Below are 22910 nucleotides of genomic sequence, written 5' to 3'. Positions count from 1 at the left end.
CAATGAATCATGGATCACTACATCAAAAACTAATGATGTAATGTATGGTGATTAACATAACATAATAAAATTTAAAAAAGACAGCATACAGAATATAGTCAATGATATTGTAATGCTGTTGCATGGTGACAGAAGGTAGCTGCACGTCTAGTGAGCACAGCATAAAGTATAAATTTACAGAGTCACTATGTTGTACACCTGAAACTAATGTAGCATTGTGTCAACTGTACTCAAATTAAAAAAATACAAAGAAAGAAAGAAAGAGTTATTAGGTTCCAAAACTAAGTGAAAGCAGAGACCCAGGAAAGCAAGCTGAGTGCTGAAACAGCCTTTACCTGAGGGCAATTACTGACACAGGTGAATTCAAGTTTTGTTGTGAGGGTCTCTTGCGGTGATGAAAATATGGATCAAAATCCGGAGCCTCTCCATCATGTTCGGTCTAACAGGAAAGCTGGCTCTCCAAAGGGAGCCTCTCCATCATGTTCGGTCTAACAGGAAAGCTGGCTCTCCAAAGGGACGATTTTCCCAAAACTAAGACTCAGGGAAAAGATGAACTAAATCTAAGCAGATCCTGATTCTACCTGTAGGGGACATTCCAGGAGGGTGCCGTGGCATGGTACCAGTGGTTGGAGAAGGGTGCAGAGCAGATGGGAGAAACTGCACTGCAGTCTGCCCAGTGTGCATGCTCACATCATCATGACCTCAGGTATTCTGGAAGAGATGAAAATAGTGATGGCTAGAACAGCACACAAGCCAGTATGCATGAGTGTGCATTGTTTTAAGCTCCTTGTATTATCATCTGGTTGAAGATGAAAAGAATTTCTATTTTGTCAGATCCACATATTTTAATTTTTAAGGTTGCAACTGATAGGAAAGAAATTAACCATTGCGTAGGTAGGGAGAAAAACACATAAGTACAAAAAGCAATTAGGAAAAATGGTCGAAAAAGGAGAGAAAGTCATAAAAATGGAGAGAAATACAGAAATCAGAAAGTATGACAATTTAAATAATTTAAACCAATTATTTCATTAAATGTAATATGGTAATTACATTAACTATGAAGAAACTAAGTACTTTAAGACAAATGCTTTCAGAGTATGTTTTTAAAAATTCAATTAAAATAGTTATAGGAGACACATCAAAAATATACCTAAATTATAAGGATATAGAAAAAGATGGAGAAAGGGGGCGGAGCAAGATGGCGGAGGAGTAGGAGACCTAGATTTCGTCTGGTCTCAGGAATTCAGCTGAATAGGGATCAAACCATTCTGAACACCTACGAACTCAACAGGAGATCGAACAGGAGAGTAGCAACAACTCTCTGAACAGAGAAGCGACCACTTACTGGAAGGTAGGGCTTGCGGAGAAGTGAATCCGAGGCGATATTCGGGAGGATAGACGGCGGGGGAGGGGCCTCCGTCGGCCGCTTCTGGCAAGTGCTAGAGCCGCGGAGCACAAAATCGGACCTTTTAGAAGTCGGCTCCGCTGAGGGACGTCGCTGCAGTGGCTAAGCGGGGGGTGGAACCCTCGCGGGACAGTGTGGACTCAGGACCCTTGGGGTCACAGAGATACCGGGGTGCCTGAGTGCAGCAGAGCTCCCAGGTATCAGAGCAGGGAAACCGGCTGCAGATACGGAGCAGAGTCGCGGGTTCTCAGCTCGGGGTTGCCATAAACTGTGATCTGCGGCCCAGTCGGGGCACGGCTCCCCCAGCAGGGACCCAACAAGCAGCAGATCCGGGGACACTCCCCTTCCTTCCCGGGGAGGAGCGGTGCGGGAACGCACTGCAGGGATCTGCTGGGTTTGGAGACTCCGCGCGGGGTCGGGTGCCAGAGAGAGCAACGCTCGGTCACAGGCCGGGTGAGCACGGAGTGCGGCCAGAGACCGGGGACACGGAAGTGACTGCTTTTCTCTGGGGGCACACTGAGGAGCGGGGCCCCGAGTTCTCAGCTCCTTCAAGTGGAGATTGGGAGGCCACCATTTCTGCCCTGGGCCTCCAAAGCTGTACCGAGAGCTTGCAGGGAACAAAAGCTCCTGAGAGCAAACCGGAGCAGCTTCCTTAACCCGGACCGACAAGGGCGGGGCAACTCCGCCTCCGGCAAAGACATTTGGGAACCACGGCAACAGGCCCCTCCCCCCAGAAGATCAGCACAAACAGCCAGCAAGCCAAGACCAAGTTGATCGATCAAGGAGAATAGGAGAACTCCAGCGCTAGGGGAATACTGCACATAGATTCATGGCTTTTTTTTTTTTTTTTTTTTTTTTTACCATGATTCATTATTTCATCAAAGTTAATTTTTGTTGACTGTTTTTTTTTTTATTTTTCTTTTTCCCTTTTTCAACCAACATCTTATAAATCCCTTTTAAAAAAAAAAAAAAAAAAACATTTTTTATTTTTCATTTTTAGAGTCATATTTTATCCCTTTATAGTAGTTACCCTTATTTTTGGCATATATATATAAGTTGTTCTCTCTTTAAAATTTTGAGGTACAGTTTCTTCTAACAGATCAAAATATACCCTAAATCACTAGTGTATGGCTTTGTTCTAGTCTCCTGCCTGATCACATTCTCTCCCTTTTTCCTTTTTTTTTTTCTTCTTAAATCTTCTTTCTTTTTTCAAACAACTTATCTTACCAAGTCCTTTTATAAAATCTTTTATAATTTTCATCTTTACAGTCATCTTCCATCCCTTCATTGTATCAACCCTTATTTTGTACATATATGTCTTTCTTCCTTTAAAATTTTAGGAGGCACTTTTTTCTAACAGACCAAAATACGCCCAAAATCTAGTGTGTGGCACTGATCTATGCACTAGCCTGATCATATTTGATCATATTCTGCCTTTTTTGTATTGTTTTGTTTTTGTTTTTATCTTTTTTCTCTTTTTTTTTCTTTTTCTCTTTCTTTTTTCTTTCTTTCCCTTTCTTTTCCCCTGGTTTCAGGTCTTTTCTGATTTGTATACAGTATATTTGCTGGGGACGTTGTTAACCTGTTAGCATTTTGTTCTCACATTCATCTATTCTCCTCTGGACAAAATGACAAGACGAAAGAAATCACCTCAGCAAAAAGAACAAGAGGTAGTACCGTCAGCCAGGGACCTACTCAACACCGATATTAGTACGATGTCGGACCTAGAGTTCAGAATCATGATTTTAAAGATACTAGCTGGGCTTGAAAAAAGCGTGGAAGTTATTAGAGAAACCCTTTCTGGAGAAATAAAAGAACTAAAATCTAACCAAATCGAAATCAAAAAGGCTATTGATGAGGTGCAATCAAAAATGGGGGCACTAAATGCTAGGATAAATGAGGCAGAAGAGAGAATCAGCGATATAGAAGACCAAATGATGGAAAATAAAGAGGCTGAGAAAAAGAGAGAGAAACAACTACAGGATCACGAGGGCAGAATTCGAGAGATAAGTGATATGATAAGACGAAACAACATTAGAATAATTGGGATCCCAGAAGAAGAAGAGAGAGAGAGAGGGGCAGAAGGTATATTGGAGCAAATTATAGCAGAGAACTTCCCTAATGTGAGGAAGGAAACAGGCATTAAAATCCAGGAGGCACAAAGAACCCCTCTCAAAATCAATAATAATAGGTCAACACCCCGACATCTAATAGTAAAACTTACGAGTCTCAGAGACAAAGAGAAAATCCTGAAAGCAGCTCGGGAGAAGAGATATGTAACCTACAATGGTAGAAACATTAGATTGGCAACAGACCTATCCACAGAGACCTGGCAGGCCAGAAAGGACTGGCAAGATATCTTCAGAGCACTAAACGAGAAAAATATGCAGCCAAGAATACTATATCCAGCTAGGCTATCATTGAAAATAGAAGGAGAGATCAAAAGCTTCCAGAACAAACAAAAACTAAAGGAATTTGCAAACACGAAACCAGCCCTCCAAGAAATATTGAGAGGGGTCCTCTAAGCAAAGAAAGAACCTAAAAGCAGCAAAGAGCAGAAACGAACACAGACAACAGACAGTTAACAGTCACCTTACAGGTAATACAATGACACTAAATTCATACCTTTCAATAGTTACCCTGAATGTAAATGGGCTAAATGCCCCAATCAAAAGACACAGGCTATCAGATTGGATTAAAAAACAAGACCCATCAATATGCTGTCTGCAAGAGACTCATTTTAGACCCAAAGACACCCCCAGATTGAAAGTGAGGGGGTGGAAAACCATTTACCATGCTAATGGACACCAAAAGAAAGCTGGGGTGGCAATCCTTATATCAGACAAATTAGATTTTAAAACAAAGACTGTAATAAGAGATGAGGAAGGACACTATATCCTACTTAAAGGGTCTATCCAACAAGAAGATCTAACAATTGTAAATATCTATGCCCCGAACATGGGAGCAGCCAATTATATAAGGCAATTAATAACAAAAGCAAAGAAACACATTGATAACAATACAATAATAGTGGGGGACTTTAACACCCCCCTGACTGAAATGGACAGATCATCTAAGCAAAAGATCAACAAGGAAATAAAGACTTTAAATGACACACTGGACCAAATGCACTTCACAGACATATTCAGAACATTCCATCCCAAAGCAAAGGAATACACATTCTTCTCTAGTGCCCATGGAACATTCTCCAGAATTGATCACATCCTAGGTCACAAATCAGGTCTCAATCGGTACCAAAAGATTGGGATCATTCCCTGCATATTTTCAGACCACAATGCTTTGAAACTAGAACTCAACCACAAGAGGAAAGTCGGAAAGAACTCAAATACATGGAGGCTAAAGAGCATCCTACTAAAGAATGAATGGGTCAACCAAGAAATCAAAGAAGAATTAAAAAAATTCCTGGAAACCAATGAAAATGAAAACACAACTGTTCAAAATCTTTGGGATACAGCAAAGGCAGTCCTGAGAGGAAAGTATATAGCAATACAAGCCTTTCTCAAGAAACAAGAGAGGTCTCAAATACACAACCTAACCCTACACCTAAAGGAGCTGGAGAAAGAACAGCAAATAAAGCCTAAACCCAGCAGGAGAAGAGAAATAATAAAGATCAGAGCAGAAATCAATGAACTAGAAACCAAAAGAACAGTAGAACAGATCAACGAAACTAGGAGCTGGTTCTTTGAAAGAATTAACAAGATTGATAAACCCTTAGCCAGACTGATCAAAAAGAAAAGAGAAATGACCCAAATCAACAAAATCATGAATGAAAGAGGAGAGATCACAACCAACACCAAAGAAATACAAACAATTATAAGAACATATTATGAGCAACTCTATGCCAACAAATTAGATAACCTGGAAGAAATGGGTGCATTCCTAGAGACATATCAACTACCAAAATTGAACCAGGAAGAAATAGAAAACCTGAACAGACCTATAACCACTAAGGAAATTGAAACAGTCATCAAAAATCTCCCAAGAAACAAAAGCCCAGGGCCAGATGGCTTCCCAGGGGAATTCTATCAGACATTTCAAGAAGAATTAATACCTATTCTCCTGAAACTGTTCCAAAAAATAGAAATGGAAGGGAAACTTCCAAACTCATTTTATGAGGCCAGCATTACCTTGATCCCAAAACCAGACAAAGACCCCATCAAAAAAGAGAATTACAGACCAATATCCTTGATGAACATGGATGCAAAAATTCTCACCAAAATACTAGCCAATAGGATCCAACAGTACATTAAAAGGATTATTCACCAGGACCAAGTGGGATTTATTCCTGGGCTGCAAGGCTGGTTCAACATCCGCAAATCAATCAATGTGATACAATACATTAACAAAAGAAAGAGCAAGAATCATATGATCCTCTCAATAGATGCAGAAAAAGCATTTGACAAAGTACAACATCCTTTCTTGATCAAAACTCTTCAGAGTATAGGGATAGAGGGTACATACCTCAATATCATAAAAGCCATCTATGAAAAACCTACAGCGAATATCATTCTCAATGGGGAAAGGCTGAGAGCTTTTCCCCTAAGGTCAGGAACGCGGCAGGGATGTCCACTATCACCACTGCTATTCAACATAGTATTAGAAGTCCTAGCCACAGCAATCAGACAACAAAAAGAAATCAAAGGCATCCAAATCGGCAAAGAGGAAGTCAAACTCTCACTCTTTGCAGATGATATGATACTGTATGTGGAAAACCCAAAAGACTCCACCCCAAAACTGCTAGAACTCATACAGGAATTCAGTAAAGTAGCAGGATATAAAATCAATGCACAGAAATCAGTGGCATTCCTATACACCAACAACAAGACAGAAGAGAGACAAATCAAGGAGTCGATCCCATTTACAATTGCACCCAAAACCATTAGATACCTAGGAATAAATCTAACCAAAGAGGCAAAGGATCTGTACTCAGAAAACTATAAAATACTCATGAAAGAAATCGAAGAAGACACAAAGAAATGGAAAAACGTTCCATGCTCATGGATTGGGAGAATCAACATTGTGAAGATGTCAATGCTACCTAGAGCAATCTACACATTCAATGCAATCCCCATCAAAATACCATCCACCTTTTTCAAAGAAATGGAACAAATAATCCTAAAATTTGTATGGAACCAGAAGAGACCCAGAATAGCCAGAGGAATACTGAAAAAGAAAAGCAAAGCTGGCGGCATCACAATTCCGGACTTCCAGCTCTATTACAAAGCTGTCATCATCAAGACAGTATGGTACTGGCACAAAAACAGACACATAGATCAATGGAACAGAATCGAGAGCCCAGAAATGGACCCTCAACTCTATGGTCAACTTATCTTTGACAAAGCAGGAAAGAATGTCCAATGGCAAAAAAACAGTCTCTTCAACAAATGGTGTTGGGAAAATTGGACAGCCACATGCAGAAGAATGAAACTGGACCATTTCCTTACACCACACACAAAAATAGACTCCAAATGGTTGAAAGACCTAAACGTGAGACAGGAGTCCATCAAAATCCTAAAGGAGAACACAGGTAGCAACCTTTTCGACCTTAGCCGCAGCAACTTCTTCCTAGAAACATCGCCAAAGGCACGGGAAGCCAGGGCAAAAATGAACTATTGGGATTTCATCAAGATAAAAAGCTTTTGCACAGCAAAAGAAACAGTCCACAAAACCAAAAGACAACCAACAGAATGGGAGAAAATATTTGCAAATGACATATCAGATAAAGGGCTAGTATCCAAAATCTATAAAGAACTTATCAAACTCAACACCCAAAGAACAAATAATCCAATCAAGAAATGGGCAGAAGACATGAACAGACATTTCTCCAAAGAAGACATCCAAATGGCCAACAGGCACATGAAAAAGTGCTCAACATCGCTCGGCATCAGGGAAATCCAAATCAAAACCTCAATGAGATACCACCTCACACCCGTCAGAATGGCTAAAATTAACAAGTCAGGGAACGACAGATGTTGGCGGGGATGTGGAGAAAGGGGAACCCTCCTACACTGTTGGTGGGAATGCAAGCTGGTGCAACCCCTCTGGAAAACAGTATGGAGGTTCCTCAAACAGTTGAAATTAGAGCTACCGTTCGATCCAGCAATTGCACTACTGGGTATTTACCACAAAGACACAAATGTAGGGACCCGAAGGGGTACGTGTACCCCAATGTTTATAGCGGCAATGTCCACCATAGCCAAACTGTGGAAAGAGCCACGATGCCCATCGACAGATGAATGGATAAAGAAGATGTGGTATATATACACAATGGAATATTATGCAGCCATCAAAAGGAATGAGATCTTGCCATTTGCAACGACGTGGATGGAACTGGAGGGTGTTATGCTGAGTGAAATAAGTCAATCAGAGAAAGACATGTATCACATGACCTCACTGATATGAGGAATTCTTAATCTCAGGAAAGAAACTGAGTGTTACTGGAGTGGTTGGGGGGTGGGAGGGATGGGGTGGCTGGGTGATAGATATTGGGGAGGGTATGTGCTACGGTGAGCGCTGTGAATTGTGCAAGACTGTTGAATCACAGTTCTGTACTTCTGAAACAAATAACGCAACATATTTTAAGAAAAAAGAAAAAGAAGAAGATAACAGGAGAGGAAGAAAAGGGGAGTATGTCAGAGGGGGAGACGAACCATGAGAGATGATGGACTCTGAAAAACAAACTGAGGGTTCTAGAGGGGAGGGGGGTAGGGGGATGGGTTAGCCTGGTGATGGGTATTGAGGAGGGCACGTTCTGCATGGAGCACTGGGTGTTATGAACAAACAATGAATCATGGAACACTGCACCAAAAACTAATGATGTAATATATGGTGATTAACATAACAATAAAAAAATTAAAAAAAAAAAAAAAAAAAAAAGAAAAAGATGGAGAAAGATATACCACATAAATATGAACCAGTTTTATAGATGTAATAGAATATCATATATAGTAATTTACTGCTACAATGATAATATACATTGATATCAACTACATTAATATCAGACAAATAGAACTTAAAGTGAAAGGCATTTCTAGAGATGAACATCACTTTATAATGATAAATGGTTCCATGTGCTAGAAGAGAACACTGTTCATATTGCACATTATAACCTACCCTAAAAATACGGATGTAAAATCTCTTGTTCACAATGATGAAATCAACGAAGCTTTGAAAACTGAAAGCTTTGCATGTTTGCTGCCAAAACTTGAGCTTATTTGACAGGATATCATTTATGATCTTTATTTATCCACTGTGGTGGCTTTGTTTTAGAATATTAATATGTTTTAAATATAAGATACTGCTGTGCCCTTGCTCTAAGTGGTACATAACGTATGGTACATGCTTTGTTTCCAAAACTGATTTTTTCCTCCAAGGCAGAGAGACAGAGGTGGTGGAGGGAGAGAAAAATCTGCAAGAAGAAACAAAGAAAAAATTCATAATCATAATCATAGTACAGATTTTTAACTCATCTCCCTGAGTAATTGATAGAACCTGCAGACAAAATTGTGATTAACAAACTTGGTCAAATAGATATAGAAATGGCACCGTGTCCAACTATTGTAAAAAAAAATTATTTTAAGTGCACATGGACCATTTTTAAAAAGTTGGATACATATTGGATGTAAATTAAATTTTAACAAATTTCAGAAGATTGTAAGCATACAGAACATGTTTCAAAATGCAAATATAGGTTATAAAATTATAAAAAAAAGAAAGGAACTAATTATCAAAATTTGGGCTGGTGGTCTGGATGCTAGAAAGGGATTTGTGTTTGGAAAGAAACATCCAAGTACTTCTGCTGTATTGATAAAAACAAAACACAAAAAAAACAAACAACCAAAAAAACTGAGAAAGCATGGCCTGGATCCCAGGATTGTTATACTCTGTAAGATAAGACATAAAAGAAACACTGGTTATATCTGCGTTAGGTGTTTGCTTGAATCAATAATGTAACATGTAGTATATGTTAATAGGAGATTGTGGAATACAAAAATCACTTAGAAGCAACTTTTGATTATAAGATACCACCGTGTAGAGTTGGTGACTCTCCAGCAGTGAATCCAAAAACATTATTAACACTATGTTCATAGTCCTGCACCAGATTCTTTTATATATATATATATATATATATATATATATATATATATATACACAAGTCATTTCCTTAAGAAGCACACACCTTAAGAGGGAATAGACATCAAAAGATAACCAAGCAAGGAATGCAATCATAAAAGCTGTTTAATAAATAATGCAGCCCCTACTCTTTTCCAGAACAGTGAGGCACAGTTGATCACATGAGCTAAACTAATAGAGACAGAGTAATTTAAGGAGCACTAGAACTTTCGCTGGACATTAGGAACAGGAGAATTTGTGCAGACAGAAATGAAATGACAAAGGACAGCTCACATCGGCAAAAATAATTGGTGAGCAAATGCGGGAAACAGAAACCTCAAAGGTCTCCATGGTGTAGGAATTCATGTTAGGGGTAATGAAGAAAGAAAACAAATTGTTGACTTTTAAGTCAGTTACATATAAATATATTTTTAAGGACTGGAAAATAATCTAGATTGATATAGATGTTACAGTATCTACTAAGAAACACTAATATCCTTTTCAGATGCATAATTCTATAGTATGACCAAAAAGCAAATAAATAAATAAATAAAGCAACTAATAATTTAATTTTTCTGATTTCTGCTTCATATGAAGGAAATATTAATAACCCAGAATTTTGCAGCTTTCTAGGTATTTCTAGAACCAGGCAACAAATTAAAGAGAGTTGTGTAACTCTCCCAAAAGTTACCCTTTGCATCATTTTATTAGTATTTATGGGGTTAGTATTAACAAAAGTAAACAGAAGGAAAACAAAAAATCACAAGGAGAGAGAAATAACTGAATTCCCCTTTTTTATTTCTTATGAATCCTGTGGGGTTGCCAACACTTTAAGCAACCCCCCAAAGGGCACGATTTAGACCTTTTATAGCAGTTCCAGGAATCCTCAGGGAATCTCAGGTCAGCTCATCCCGTCAAGACTTGCTAATGTCATTTCCTAGCCATGTGCTCTTTAGAACTCATTCAGCTTCCCTGAAACACGTTTTTTTCCCCCACAGACTTTTTCACGTTTCTGTGCATAGATTGCCCCATTTCAAATCCCACCTCTTTCCCTTGTTAGCTGAATGACCAAGAGCATGTTTGCTCTTCTGCAAAATGGGAATAGTAATACCACCTGCTTCTTAGACTTGTTGAAAAACTTGAATAGTGTTAGTATATGGTAAGTGCTGTTTACATTTTAGCCTTTACCTTTAGGAAGATTATGGGGGAAAAAAAGATTATGGGTAACACCTGACAGAATTCTTGTGAGTAAGTTAAGATGTAACTTATGCACTCAACAAAACAAGTTTGTTTGTTTGTGTTTGTTTTTTAATTAACCATCAGGACAACCAAGGAATTTCTGTAGTTATGAACAATCCCCAAACTGAGTGACTTAAATAATAATGTTTATTTCTGGCTCACCACCTAGGACCAAAGCTGGGTTACTGGTGATTGGGAGGAACTCTGCCCCACCTGGTGTCCCCTTAGTATGAGGATGCTGACATCACAGCCTGAGGCTTCAGGGTTGAGCTCAGTACAAAGAGCCCAACAAGATGGTCAACAGCTCAAAAATATTGTTCTGCCCACATTTCCTTAACCAAAGTAAGTCACATGATGAGGGCCCCTAACATCAGGGGTATTAGGAAACACCATTTGCCAGATGTGGTCAAGGGAGTGGGGTGAGAAGAGTGAAAATATTTGTGATAACTAAGAAAGTCTTCCATAATTATCACAGAGGCTATGGGCCAGATATACTGGGGTCTCACACCTGATTTTCTTACTTAATCATAATAAAATACAACTCATGACTTTTTAGATAACTTTTTCCAAATTGCAATCAACTACTTGGTAAACATTGGAAATATGCTGGTAGTTTTTGTAACTTTGGGATAGGGGATTGTACCAAGAGAGTCAAAGAGTACCTGAATTCTTTGCTTACTCTCTGTTATAGTCAAATGTGGGAATCACTGAAGTTTAGAGTAAGAATCCCACTAATGCAGATGTGGGTTAATTGGAAGTTTGGAATCAGATTTCACAAATTCAGAATTCATATCTGCCACTTAATAATTGTGATTCTAGGTGTTTACTTTCCTCTCCCTGAAAGAACTTCTACAGTGGAGGTAGTGTATACCCACATAGAATGTTAGGAGGATAAAATGAGTTGGTCTTTGTAAAGCGCTTAGTAAATTGTCCCAGTGGAAACACAATAAATATTACCTGTTACTACTACCACTATGAAGCAAGTGAAAATAGAAAAGTCATCCTTTTTAGAGAAGATTTCTTTTTTATGTAAAAAATAGAAAATGGTATGATCAAATGATGCTCTGGGATTTGAAGATGCTGGGTTTTCAGAGATAAGTCATTTCAGAAATAATATAGTATAGTCAGTCACCTCCTAGAGAGACCCATGAGGAGGCGAGTGGGATTAGGAACAGGGGAAAGGAGCATTGCTACAAATGTGTGTGCATGTATATGCATGTTTGGACATATGTGTATAGATTTCCATATTAAATGAATTGACATAAAGAATATGTTTATATTACTTATATAATAAAAATAATTTAAGTGTTATAAAAGTTAATAGCATGCTGTAGATAATGCATCAAAAAATGGAAAGAATTTTTCAGAATAGGCATCATGATATACTTTTTAGTTGACAAATGATAGAAAATTGTATAATCTTGCTTATGTTATTTGCTTAGCAATTACTTCTTAAAATCTTCTGGGGAACAACATATGAGACTTAGTAAAGTTACAATAAGGAAATAGGCGAAGTTGAAAAAACACAAGTAGGTAATCTACTCAGGATCAAATATAATTTTGAAGCCCAATTTGTATAGATGAAAATCCATGAAAACTCATTTCATGCTTCTGTAAAACTGCTTTCAATTATTTTCAAGGATTAGTAAACATTAGGGAAGGTGAATAGAGCAGCCTGGTGCAACAAAGATTTAACAGGATGGCTAAAATTAGCCTTTAAAATGAATACTGCATTTTTAAATTAAGAAATTGGACAAAGTCCTACTGAGGCTTATCTGGGTTTGGCTCTGAGCCTGCAAAAGTACTTATTATGGTCAATGTCTGCTACTGAAACATTTATTACAGTTGGATGGAGACAGACTTGGTCAAGGAGAAAGATGCTTCTAATTGCCTTCACATATGATGTCTTTGCTTTTCACTATATTTCAATTCAAAATAGTCTTTCACATTAGGCTGGATTTCTCATCCCCTTGCCCATTTGGAATTTTTTAAGCAAAATTTTTATGGAGGAGGTGTAGAGCTTGATTAAGCTTAGAAAAGGGACATTTTTTTATGTACCAACTCTCAGATCAAGAAATAGATCAGACATTACACCACAATTACTCCTAAAGCCCCACCCTTCTTGCTACCCCCAAAATAACCACTATCATGATTTATAACATGATACATTAATTTTACCTGTTTTATAACTTTGTGGAAATGGAATTGTATGTATATTTTTTTGTTTTGACATTATGTTTTGCAATCCAAACATTGCTTTGCAATGTAGTGATGGTTTGTTGGTACTTATTCCTGTATATCTCATCTCATGAATATACCACAATTTATTTGCCTAATCTAATATTCATGGGCATTGGAATTCCAGGTGTGGGTTGTTTTGCATAGTTCCAGGATGAATTCTTAAGTACATTTTAATGAACATCTGTATGTCTCTCCGTTCTTCATCATATAGAACATATTGTAGAACTGAAATTTGTGGATCATAAGGTATATACCTATGTTCAGTTTGAGTAGATGCCATGTTTCCCAAAGAGATCTTAACAATATACGCTCTTGCCAAGCAGAGTATGAAGTATGATGAGTTCCTGTTATTTAAATACTTGCCGACAGCTGGTACTCTCTCTTTTTTCTTTCATTTTAACCATATATGTCCTTCAGCTTTCTTTTTCTTTCTCAAAACTGCCTTGATTATCCTTTGCTTTTGGATGTCCAGCTAATTTATAATTAGTTTGCCAATTTTCACAAAATCTGCTGAGATACAGATTGGAATTGTATTAAATCTATATATCAATTTGGGGAGAATTAACACCCTCACAATAATAAGCCTTCAAATTAATAAATGTGGCATATCTTTCCAGATATATTTAGGTCTTTTAAAAGTGCTCTTCATAACGTTTTATTTCAGCACAGTTCCTGCATGTCTTTTATTAGATTATTCCAAATAATTATTTTTATGCTAAACAATATTTTAAAATTTCATTTTCTATTTGTTTGTTCCTAATAAATATAAATGCCATTGATTTTTTTACCTTTTATCTTGTGATTTTGCCAAACTCCCTTATCAATTTTAATATTTTATCTATAGATTTTTGAGGGATTTTCAATATATACAACAATCTTAACTCTGAATAATGATGTCTTTTTATTCTTCCTTTTAAATCTTTTTTATAATTTTCCTTATTACACCATCTGTCCTGTAACATGATGAATAGAAGGGGGCAAGTAAAATCCTTGCCTTGTTCTTATTTACAGGAAGAAAGCTTTCTTCACCATTTGGAATTCTTCACCATTTGAAATTCATCATTTAATGTAGGGTTTTTGTTGTTGTTGTATTACTATTAAATCAAAGAAATTTCCTTCTTTTTTTTTTAAAGATTTTATTTATTTGACAGAGAGAGACACAGTGAGAGAGGGAACACAAGCAGGGGGAGTGGGAGAGGGAGAAGCAGGCTTCCCATTGAGCAGGGAGCCCAATGTGGGGCTTGATCCCAGGACCCTGGAATCATGACCTGAGCCGAAGGCAGATGCTTAACGACTGAGCCACCCAGGCGCCCCAAGAAATTTCCTTCTAATCCTAATTTACGAAAAGCTTTTATGGATTGTATCTATTGAATTTTATCAAATGTGTTATTCAGCCAATGCTGAGACTATCTGGTGATTTTCTCTTTGTTCTCTGGTAATATGGTGAATTACATTGATTGACTACCCAGTGTGTAAACAGTTTTGCTCTTTTGGTATAAACTCCACTATTGTCGCAATGTATTTTCCTTTTCTTAGTACTGCTGAATTAGTTTTGTTAATGTTTTAAGTTTTTCACTTCTATTTTCATGAGAGTATTGGTCTATAATTCTCTTTTCTTCTTATGTATCTGCTTTAGGTCTCATATCAAGATTAAACTAGCCTCATAAAATACATTTATAAGTATTCTCTCCTTTTCTATTTTCTGGAAGAATTTGTGTAAGATTGACATTGTTCCTTTTTTTTTAATATTTAGAGGAGTCACTAATAAAGCTTTCTGTGTCAGGAGTTGTTTTTCTTTTTTTTCTTTTAATCACTGATTCATTTTCTCTAGGAATATTCAGATTTTCAAAATTTCTTCTCAAGCCCATTTGATTGGTTGTGCTTTTGAAGAAATTTGTCCATATTCTCTAAAATACTCTTATCATCCTTTAAATATAGAATCTGTAGTGATGTCTTCTTTCTTATTCCTGGTAATTGTTTCTTCGTTCTTGCCCTCTTTTATTAATTGATAAACATTCACTATTTTATCATTCATTTATAAAACAATTATTTGGCTGTGCTGATTTTCTCCATTATACTTTTGTTTTTCACTTGATTGATTTCTTCTGTATTTCTTATATTTTCTATAAATCTGCTTCACAGAATTATATGAATTCTTTCCTTTTACTTTCTTTGGAAATGATTTAACATTCTCTAAGTTCTTCAAATGGAAACTTAAATTATTGATTTTCTTTCTTCTTTTGTACTATAGTCCTTCACAACTATATTTTTCCCTTTTAGTACTGCTTTATCTGTATCCTACATATTTTGATATTATGTTATCAGTGAAAAACATGATTTAACTTCCAATTTGAATTCAACCTTGACAGAGAAGGCATTGGAAAGTTTCTTCTTTATTCTGTAAATAGTGGAGATATTATATTTATTATTTTATTATTGATTTCTGCCTTAGTTACAATGTGAGGAGAGAACATACTTTGAATTATATAAATCTTGTGAAATTTATTAATAGTTGCCTTGTGACTCAGAGTGTGATCAATTTTGGTAAATTTACACGTGTTGTTGAAAGTTTTATTCCATCATTGTTCGTTGTATTGTTCTACATATAACATTAGACTAAGTTTATTAATGTTATCTAGTCTTTTTTGTCTGTCACCTATTGAAAGAAGTGTGTGAAACTCTCCCAATATGAGTGTTGTTTTGCCTGTTATTTCCTTCCATTTCAATCTATCTGTACTTCATATTTATATTGTATTTCATTTAATTTATATCACTTATTATTTATTTGTATGATACATATTTTATATATTTAAAATATTAATTGGTACATGAATATATATGTAATTATATTTTACTGTTTATAATAATAAAATACCCTTCTTTATCTTTATGCTCTCCTAATATTTTTTAACATCTGCTTTCCCTGATACTATATCAGTACATGAGTTTCCCTTTAGTTGATGGTTAAGCAGTACATCCTTTCCTTCTCCTTTACTTTCAAACTGCCATGTATCTATTACAGTAATTCTTCAGTAAGCAAAGATAGAAGTTAGCTTTTGTTTTTCTTATCTCTTCTAAAAATCTTGGACTTTTAATTGTCAGATTTAGTCCATTCACATTTAATCCAATTGCTGATATATTTGGGTTCATATGTGTCATTTTATTTTTCATTTTCCTATTTGACCCCACTGTATTTTTGTTGTTATACTTTTTTTTCTCCTTTCTTGTTTTCCTTTGTGTAAATCAAGTATTTCTAAATATCCCTTTTCCCTCTAAGTTTTTAAATTTTCTTTCATTATTCTCTGATGATCACTTTTCTCAGACTAGAGACTACATGATGTATCTTTGACTTTTTACCAGCTCGTAGAATTTAATACCTTTACCTTCCTCTGTCCTTTTCACATTATTTTGCATTTTAACTTCTTTTTTTTTTCTTAAACAACAGAAGACATTAATACTTTATTATTGTTTTTTAAGATAAATGTTTATATTTACCCACAATATACTCTCTAGATTACTCCTTATTAGTTTTTGCATTTCCATGTTCCCATTCAGGGCAATTTTTCTTCTTCCTAAAAAATCATGTTAGCATTTGGTGCAGGTCTAGTCTCTCTATTTTGGTTTCTCTGAAAATGTCTTTATTTTGCCTCTATTTTTGAAAGATTTTTTTTGTTGGATATAGAATTCTAGATTATAAGTTATTTTATTTCAACACTTAAAGTACTGGCAGTTTTAAAAATACTGAAAGGAAAGTCTTCTTGTAGTTTGTTGTTTGCTTCTTTAAAGAAATTGTGTCTTTTTTTTCTGGTTGCTTTAAAAGTTTTTCTACTCTGTCTTCTTTGGTTTTCAGCACCTTGCTGAGATCTGCCTTAGTGTACCTTCCTTTTACTTATTCTATTTACCTTCCCTCCACTTCTTGAATCTATAAGTTGATGTCATTAATCACTTGGGGAACATTCTTAGTATTTAGCTCTACAAATATTGTTTTATCTTTTTTCTCTTTCTGGAACTGCAGTTACACATATATTAAAACGTTTCACTGTATCTCGTACACATTTTTTTTTCTTTTCCTCTCTATGTTTCAGTTTAGATATTTTCTATAAATCTGCATCACAGAATTAATCCTCTCATCTCTAGTTATATGAAACTATTAACTTATTAATTGCATTTTTTCATTTTTAAAATTTCTACTCAATTTTTATTATAGATGCCAATATTCTATTAAAGTTTTACAGCCTCAGGGCACCTGGATGGCTCAGTTGGTTAGGCAGCTGCCTTTGGCTCAGGTCATGATCCTGGGGTCCTGGGATCAAGCCCCATGTCAGGCTCCCTGCTCTGTGGAGCCTGCTTCTCCCTCTCCTTCTGCCTGCCACTCCTCCTACTTGTGCTCTCTCTCTCTCTAAATAAATAAAATCTTAAAAAATAATAAAATAATTTTATAGCCTTTAATGCCCTTCTCCATCTTTCTCCTTTTTTCTTTATCATAGTCACCAGAAATATTTTAAAGTCTGTGTCTCCACCTCCAATATCTGAGTCACTAGGTCTATTTCTTTTGCTTAAGTTTTCTATTATATGTTGTCATAGGGCTCCCTTTCTTAGATTTTCTAGAATTTGTTTATTGAACATGAAATAGTATGTTTAAAACTTTTAGTCTCCTGTTTTTGTTTTTTTCTTCAGAGAACATTCATTCTTTTCTCTGCAAGGTAGTTTGAGTAGAGGATGATCGTTTTTACTTAACTCAATTAGAGATTGAACTGACTCCCAACTGGTCTGCAGACTTGTAAGATTTCGCCTACTTCTGACTTGATCTTGCTCCTGAGCAGAACATTTTAAGGACTTCCAACTCAGAGACTGGTGAATTTACAAAGTTTCCTTTCTCCTGCTGAGATGAGACCTCTATTATAATTCTTAGATCTGCACTATTGAGATCTCTCTTCTGCTTCTCAGAAGTTCTTTGCTTAGCTTTTTAACTTTGATACATCAGAATTCCTCAAAGACTTGGGGTGGGGAACATTGTGGCAGGCTCATTCTTGATCCTCTTTCTCACTGTCATATTGACTCTTCAAGTCTCCAGATTTGTCTCTCCAGCTTTATTGGACTACCGAAAACTCTGCTGGTTCTTCCATGTTCAGCAGCTGTCCTGTGCCAGGGAAATTTCTGCATTTCACCTCTTTCCTTTACCTGGAGTAGGCAAATACCTCTGGAATAAAAATGCACAGAACATCCTTGGGTTAGTCTTGTTGTGTTGCCCACTCTGGGGTCTTAATCCCTTTAGCCATGTCTGATTTAGTACCTCTTCCATGGTTTTAAACAGATTTATTCATGTGTATTTTATCCAATTTTTAAAATTTTGCTTTTCTTGTAAGGAGCATAGGTTTCCCTTAAGCAACTCTATAATGTCTGAGGGTGGAATGTCCCCAAAACCCCACCAAATGATTTTATTATTTAACACAGAGATCTGTTATAAAACTTTTGTTCTTCATGGGTTAAAGTTTGTTTGTATCAAGAAGACATGTTTATCAGTTTAACATCAGATTTCCTTTATAATTTTACCCATATAAATAAGCTACAGATAAACACTTCTCTTCCTGAACAACTAAGAATGAGTTATAAAGGATATAAAAAGCAGTCATAAATTAAAAATATTTGGTAAAATTAACGTTTAAATATTGTTGATATAGATTTCAGCACTAAAGTAATAGTTTCTATAGTGGATCTTGTAACTTTCACACACTAATGTTCATATGTTCCAGAGGCTTAACTATTGAGAAATAAATAATGAATCCTGATTGAATTCTTAAAAATGTCTTTAGAAATTTGTTTTTCTATATTGCTTAAGGTTAGAAAAATAGATTATGACCATCAAATAAAAACAAACCCATAGATATGAAATAAAATGAATACAGTATTTTGGTTCTGTGATATTCTGATTTATTATAAAAAATATATATTTAGTCTTCATCCTGATTCTTGGAACAAAGATCCTAAAACCCTTGAAATGTCCTGTTATGAGTGTGACACATTCTGCTACGTTAATGAGGTGGCTTTTGGAAAGTACCTACAACGGGAGGCTGGTTGCCAGTGGAGCCAACCATGTCATTAGAAGGGAATTTTCAGTCCCACCCTCACCCCCGACTTTGGGGGGCTTGAGGTGGGACTGAAAATTCCATCACTGATGACCAGTGATCTAATCAAGCTTGTTTACCTAATGAAGCCTCCATAAAAACCCACATGGGCAGGGTTTGGAGAGCTTCTGGGTTGGTGAACACGTGGAGATGTGGGGAGAGTAGTGCCCAGAAAGGACATGGACACTTGTGCTCTCTCTCTCTCTCTAAATAAATAAAATCTTAAAAAATTTCACTTACTTTCTACGGTAATCTAGAAAGCAAAATGTTTCTCTGAGTTCTGTGAGCCATCTAACAATTAATTGAATCCGAGGAGGAGGAGGTGGTGGGAACTTCGATCTATAACCAGTCAGTTAGAAGCACAGGTGACAACCTGGACTTGTGATTGGTGTCTGAAGGTGAGGGGGCAGACTTGTAAAACTGAGCCTTTAATCTGTGGGATCTCAATTCCAGGAGATAGTGGTAGAATTAAGTTGAATTGTAGAGCCCCCATCTGCTGTCTGAGAATTTCTTAATGTCACGGGTGGGGGGGTGGCAGTGAACCCACACATTGTAATTGGAGTCACAATCTTAGGTTGTAAGATTACAAAAGATTATAAAAGTTGAAAATAGAGCTACCCTACGACCCAGCAATTGCACTACTGGGTATTTACCCCAGAGATACAAATGTAGTGATCTGAAGGGGCAAATGCACCCCAAAGTTTATAGCAGCAATGTCCACAATAGCCAAACCATGGAAAGAGCCTAGATGTCCATCAACAGATGAATAGTAAAGAAGATGTGGTGTGTATACACACACACACACACACACACACACACACACACACAAACACACACACACACAGGAATATTATGCAGCCATCAAAAATGAAATCTTGCCATTTGCAATGATGTGGTTAGAACTAAAGGGTATTATGCTAAGCGAAATAAGTCAATCAGAGAAAGACAAGTATCATATCATCTCACTGATATGAGGAATTTGAGAAACAAGACAGAGGATCATAGGGGAAGGGAGGGAAAAATGTAACAAGATGGCACCAGAGAGGGAGACAAACCATAAGAGACTCTTAATCTCAGGAAACAAACTGAGGGTTGCTGGAGTGGAGGGGGGTGGGAAGGATGGCGTGGCTGGGTGATGGACACTGGGGAGGGTATGTGTTATGGTGAGTGCTGTGTGTTGTGTAAGACTGATGAATCACAGACCTGTACCCCTGAAACAAATGATACATTATATGTTAATAAAAAATAAATAAATGATTGAATAAATAAATGGGAGAAAGTAGACAAACATTCTGTGTAGAATTCCAAATACTTATGCAGATATTCCCCACTTAAGTAGGAGAAATATTACCTCCATCCCTCAAGTGTGGGCTTCAGAGAGTGACATTTTTCCAAAGAGTAAAAGGGTACACTATAGAAATGGGGAAAAAAAAGTAACCTTGCAGTAGAAAGAAACCTGACAAACCAGGTGATCAAGGTTACCACCTTGATCAAGGTCATCTATAGTAATAAGTCATACTGATAATATGCACTCTTGATAGGATGTGATGGGAAGGGCACTTCACCTCTGTGGCCTTCCTCCCCAAAACACATGACCCAAGTCTAATTACAAGAAATACATCAGATGCACCACATCAGAGGGACATTCTACAAAATACCTGAATAATACTCCCCTAAACTTTCAAGGACATCAAGACCAAGAAGTGTCTGAGAAACTGTCAGAGTCTAGAGGAGCCTCAAGAGACATGATAACTAAATATTAATATAGTAACCTGGGTGAGATTTTGGAACAGAAAAGAACATTAGGAAAAACTAAGGAAATCTGAATAAAGTATGACTTTAATGAATATGCATGAATATTGTTTCATTACTTGTACCAAACATATTATAGTCATGTGTTATGTTAACAATAGGGGAAACTGTATGTGAGGTGCATAGGAATCCTCTGTACTAGCTTTGCAACATTTTTTTGTGAACTGAAGCTAAAATAAAAAGGTTATTTAAAAAATAATTCGGCTTCTCATACCTTTTGAAGGAGGAAGTTCAAAGATAAAATAATGACATATCATGTCTATTTACCCTGTTCCTAATACACAGAGCCTGGCATAAATTATCACATAGCTAGTTGCCAGGCTTGAGTTTTTCATTACATGTTGACTTAATATTTTGCTACTCATAGGCAAATGTGAATAGATGATGTGCACCAAAATTATACCACACCAAAGCCAAACATCATTAATTGTATTTGCGCTTAAAAATTTAACAAATAATTTCACCAAATATGCTTCATAGACTTAGTATGTGGGCAATTTAATAACAGTGATAATACATAGGTTGAGGGAAAATTTATTGAAATGTGCTAAGTACACAAATATTTTTAATCAAGTTCTAACTACATGGTACTTCAAGTTTGGCAGTTCCTCCTTCCACATAGAATCCTTTCATAGTATAACTTTTGCTAAATAGAATGTATCAGTATATTTTTATAAAATCCTTTGCTTTGTCTTTACAAATGTATATTATACTTCAATAATAAAATCTAAGTATTAGCCTGGTTTTTCATTTGTTTACTAGGACAATGTTGCTTTTAATTAATCACTCATCTGACAGTTTTGTAACTCTGGAAATTTCAACACTGATGTTCTTAACCTTATCACTTATTTTAATCATCATTAAGTTACTTCCTTGTCCAGTTAATTTTTATTCATCTTTGTCATTTTAAAATAACTCATTTCATGAAAGACCATAAAACTATTTATATTGAAAGTAAATGTTTACATTAAAAACAAGGGCAATATTAATAATGTTCACCTCCCGTGCAAACTGCATGGGGGGAGCCGAGTTAATCCGGGGTTTCCTTTGCTGTGTGGGCAGTCATTTTTCTCTAGACTTTCCTGTCATTCTGCCTCCTTACAGTTTAACCTTAAGATGTCATCAAATTAAATTTCTGTGTAGTGTGAATAACCCAATTTATCAAAATCTAGTCATGGGGAAAACCAACTCAGCACCTTCCATGGAGCCATTAATTTAAAACTTTCCAGATAATATCTTTATTGCCAGGCCACATCCCTCCATCTTTTGTGGGCCACTCACAGAATGATTTACTAAAGGACCTTGAGGCAGTGTGTTTTTTTTTTTTTGTCCTCCAGAAAAAGAATCCTAAAAAAGATTCCCCTGAGAGCACTAGACACCAAGATGTTGACATGTTATGCCTCCAAGCCGTGTAATTTAATACGAGGGAGAAACGCCCAGTGTTGGTTTCTGACCATCAATATTTCTGAAAAAAAAATATATAGCCTTTACAACAAAACAGCTTACTTGCTTAGTTTAGATTATCAAATAAAAAGAGTGGAGTGAGCTATTATGCAGCCTCTAGCATCTTACATCAGAAATAGAAATAACCTAGATTCAAAATAACTTGCAGCCTCATCAGTCAATCAAGTAAGGGCACTACTGAGAGAAAGATCTAAATATCTCAGTCACAACAAAGACGACTATTTTCAGGGAGGGCATTGCGGACGAAAACTGTTTGCAGCTGCAGCCCAGCTCCGAGCAGGCTGCAGATGGGGGGTTGGGAGAAGGATGGAAAGCATGAACAAAACACACCCAGCAGCCCAGCTCTCCAGTGAGAAAGGAAGGCAATGCAGGCCATTTTTAGCCACCACAGTTGTGCAGTGCAGGGAGTCTCAGGGCATCAAAGGTGGTACAACTGCCCCCTTGGATAAATGCATATTTGGGTTAGTGCCATGCATGTACGCAATTGGTTT

The 22910-nt window shown here is 36.6% G+C and overlaps 1 long non-coding RNA gene across 1 annotated transcript in view; it reads left to right on the top strand.

Moving 5' to 3' along the window:
* Positions 1 to 22910, top strand: part of LOC113920827 — a 62720-nt gene that overhangs the window by 23187 nt on the left and 16623 nt on the right. The gene's annotated exons all lie outside the window — the stretch shown is intronic.

Source organism: Zalophus californianus, chromosome 3 (genome assembly GCF_009762305.2).
Source record: "Zalophus californianus isolate mZalCal1 chromosome 3, mZalCal1.pri.v2, whole genome shotgun sequence".
In the NCBI taxonomy this organism is placed as follows: domain Eukaryota; kingdom Metazoa; phylum Chordata; class Mammalia; order Carnivora; family Otariidae; genus Zalophus; species Zalophus californianus.
The sequence above is the reverse complement of the archived record's forward strand: the minus strand, read 5'-3'. Positions and strand labels throughout refer to the sequence as shown.